The sequence below is a fragment of the Heterocephalus glaber genome, unplaced genomic scaffold (genome assembly GCF_053883595.1).
Source record: "Heterocephalus glaber isolate CG9 unplaced genomic scaffold, H.glaber_assembly_v1.0 deba00001689, whole genome shotgun sequence".
NCBI lineage: Eukaryota > Metazoa > Chordata > Mammalia > Rodentia > Bathyergidae > Heterocephalus > Heterocephalus glaber.
Genome location: NW_028258414.1, coordinates 10,601,198 through 10,605,356, shown reverse-complemented (window position 1 = coordinate 10,605,356; position 4,159 = coordinate 10,601,198).

Here is a 4,159-nt window from a genome sequence, read left to right as displayed (position 1 = left end):
GGACCGAGAGACGGGGGAGGGGGGAAGGACAGGAGGAGGAAGGACTGCAAAAGGGAATGAAGGCGTGCCGTGTGCATCAGCAACTCCTCACAATGAACATGACCATTATGTGCTGCAAATATGTGCTAGTAAAAGATGGTTTCAAAAGTGGTGTTCATGATCCCACCCCACAGTGCCATTTTGGGGCTAAATGGCACAATCTGCAAAAGGTGTCCTCCACATCTTTCCCTTGCCCTTGCCCACAAGGTTTTCCCCCATGTTGTGCTCAGTGCTGGCTGCTTGCAAAGGACCCTCTCAGCCCCAGTGGTTTGTGAGCACTGCAGGGTGGTGGGAGGGCTTGTGCGCTGTTCCTCACAGCAAGTCTGCTCCCTATGAAGTCACCTCACCTCCCTGGCAGCCGTCAGGTTTCTCTTGATGTGCCGAGCGGCTTGGGTCCTGCCAGCTCTGCAGAGCCACTGGAGCTGCTTCCTGAGTGGGTGTCAATGGCTTTACCATCCGTGGGCAGCTCACCCGCCAGGTCTCTTCTGAAACCCTGTCTGCAGAGGCAGCCAGCCAAAAAGCCAGCTAAAAATACCCCGCATTCGTGTGCATGGTGGGGCCAGAGGGAGGGCTGGTGGAAAGGGGCTGACATTCCGAAGTGCTCTGGAGATTTGCCTGGGCTTTGCTAGGAATATAAGAAGAATACCTGAGTGGGGTCTCCAGCCACTGTCACCCACCATACAGTGCTTTCCACTCGGGACAGTGAGATGCTGTCTCCCCCTTCTGCCATAAGGCACAGCCCCAAACTGCCAACCAGACCTCAGTCCAGGCCACCCCAATCCCCACCCAGACCTCTCAGCTCCCATCCTCAGCTTCCTGGAGCTCTGTGGCTGATGACCAGCACTCGTGAGCGTCAGACATCATCCCTGGACACAAGCAGGCACAGTGCAGCCAGAGCTGCTCCAGGAAGAAGCGGGACCCTCCCGCCCTGCCCACAGCCATGCCCATCACCTGCACCTCTGAGCTCCCTGGACACTTCGGGAACTCCACCTGCCATGTGCCATTGCTGGCCTCCTTCCCCTTGGGTACCTGCTGCTCCCACTCCCTTTGCAGCACCCAAGGGAGCCACCCTTCATCAGCCCTTGCACCTGAACTCAGCTTGACTCCGGATCTCCTCCGGAGAGAACCTCAGTAACCAAGCGTCCTCCAGGAGCCCAAGGGGATGTCAGTAGGGGTGTCCTTCCCACACTTCCTGGTGATTAGGCTGCCGAACTATGGCTCTTCTCTGATGGTCAGCAGTGCCTGCTCCCTTTCCAGGTCCTCACACTCCTCTTGTTGCCAAGGTAATCATTCCCAGAATGACCTGGGTATAAAAAGGAGCAGAGCTGCCCTCTGATCAATCTGCCCTGCTCTTCCAGTTATTCTCATGTACTCTTTGGGAGGAACTGGATCTGTCTATTCCTAGGCTGGCCTTGAACTCCTGTGCTCAAATAATCACCTTGCATCAGCCTCCTTAGTAGTTGGCTCACAGGAACTAACCACTGCACTGTTTCCTTTTGCACAATATATTTTAAGAAGGAGCATGAGTTGGAGACCAGCCAGCCTGGGCAATTTAGCAACTTAGCAAGACCCTGTCAAGAAAAAGAGAGAGAGAGAACAAGGCAAGGCTAGGGAGTAGCTCAGTACAAAGGCCCTGGGTTGCATCCCTAATATCAAAAATAAATAAATAAACAAATAAATAAAATAAAGAATTGGTACCTGGCTGATTGCTGGACTGTTCCTTACCTCATTTGCCAGACCACAAGCTCCTTATAAGATAATAATTAGCTCCTTACATTCCGTCAGAATGCTTTGATGTGCATCAAGCCACTTCATCTTCCCAGCACATGATGTATCTTTAAAGTTATTGTTATACCCACCACGGATAATGACTCTGAAAGTGTTGGAGGGGTGGTTTAGATGAACTTTCAGGCCCTCTCCTTTCATTCTTCTAATCTCCTCCACGGCTCTATGCAACTTAATCATCTGGCTAGGGGATGGGAAAGGAACAGATTTCTGTGTGTGATCTATTTGATTGTAACAATCCAGTGGGATTGGTATTATCCTTACATGTATTTTAGGGGTGATAACATAGGCTCAGTCTGGTTAATGGAAACAATAACTACTTCTTAAAGTATCCATGACAGAAACTTCATTCAAATTGGCATAAGTAAAAAAAAAAAACGAAGAAAGGAAAGAAAAAAAAAAGAGGTTTATTGCAGTATCTGCCTTCAGGACTGGTTGAATCTAGGTGCTCTAACAAGGTTGGGTTATGCTGCTGCCATTTGGCTGGGATAAATGCCCAGGGGTATGCTTAAACAGTAAGTCATATGATAATCGCATGGTTTCATTTTTGTTGTTGTTGGTTGTTTTTGTGACATTTTAGATTGAACCCAGGGTCTTTGCACTGAACTGCATCTCTAACCCTTTTTAAATTTTTCTTTTGAGATAGCATCTCACTAAGTTGCCCAGGCTGGGCTCAAACTTTCCATACTCCTGACTCAGCCTCTCAGAGTGCTGAAATGACGGGCGTGTACCACCCCATCTGTCTCGATAAACCTCTCTGTGCACTAACTTGCCACCTGTAGGTCCTTGGGGTGAAATATCTGCAAACATCTTTTGCTCCTTCCCTACTTGGACTGTTGGATATTTTTATTGTTGCATTTTTAAACTCTAGATAGTCTAGATTCCAGTCTTTTGTCAGCTATGTGGTATGCCAATGTTTTTTCCCAGTCTCTAGTATGTTTTTCATTCACTTGACACTGTGTTTTTCAGAGCAAAAGGTTTTAATTTTCATGAGGTCAAACTTACACATTTCTACTTTTATGGGTCATACTTTTTTTAGTGCCAAGTTTAAGAATGCCTTGTCTAGCCCTGGCTCACAGAGATTTCCCCCTGTGTTTTTTCTAGAAGTTTTGTGTTTTATATTTAAGCCTATAATTTTTCTTTTAGGTATGAAGTTTATTTATTTATGAGTTTGATTTTTTTGAAAATTTTCTCTGTGCAGTCCATGCTGGCCTTGAACTCACTACGTGGCTCAGACTGGCATTGATCTCATAGTGATCCTTCTGCCTCAGCCTCCCAAGTGCTGGTATTACAGGCATGTGCTACCATGCCTGGCTGTTTGTGTGAGGTTTATATGAAAATTCTTTTTTTTTCTTTTTTGCCCATGGATATTCTATCACTCTGGCACAATTTGTTGAAAAAGGTATCCTTTTTCTATTGAGTAGCCTTTTCACCTTTGTCCAAAATCAGCTGGGTGTGTTTGTGTGCTTCTGCTTCTGAGTTCTCCCTATTGATAGAAGAGTCAGTGTCTCTGTTGTGGTCACTGTGGTTACTGTGCCTATCCAGTAAGTCTGCAACTTGGGTAGATTGATTTCTCCTGACTTGTTTTTATTTTCAAAATTGTTTTAGGTATTCTAGTTCTTTTGCCTTTCTGTATACATTTTTGAATAATCTTACTCATATTTCCACATATCTCCAAATATCTCCAAACTTTGATGAGTTTTGTATTAAACCTTTGAGGTGTGATCAAAATGTACAGTGACTGTTTACTGTATTTATCACAGTAAAAGACACATTGCCTTGAGTCCCCCTCAGGAAAGTCCCCCTTGCTCTCAACACACTCATCCCATCGTTCTTCTTACTCCCCGAAGCAGGTCTGGAAGTCCTCTTCCATCTTTCTAAGGTGTGATCAAAAATACAGTGACTGTCACTACTGAGAACAATGCAAGAGAAAGGAGGGCTCCTAAAAACATCCCGGTGTGTCCACATCCAGCTTATTCACCAATCTTGGACGTACAACTTCTGCCTCTTCCCCAAAGTCGAAATGATCATGGAAGGTAACCTTTTTGTTTCATCAGTACATATTTGTGATACACAATAATTACATTCACCACGGAGAACTGGTGCCCTACATGCACATCTTGAGAGCTTTTACTTCATTCTCCCCTTGCCCTTCCATCTCCAGATCCCCTTCCTATCTCCACGAAGTCTACCTATTTTCTACCATCCCGCTTTTATTTTGCTGTTCCTATTTTTCATATTTTGAATTCCTCATATTAGAGAAACTATGCAATATTTAACTTTGTGTGTCTGGTTTATTTCACTTAGTATAATGGTCTCAAGAGTTACCCATTTT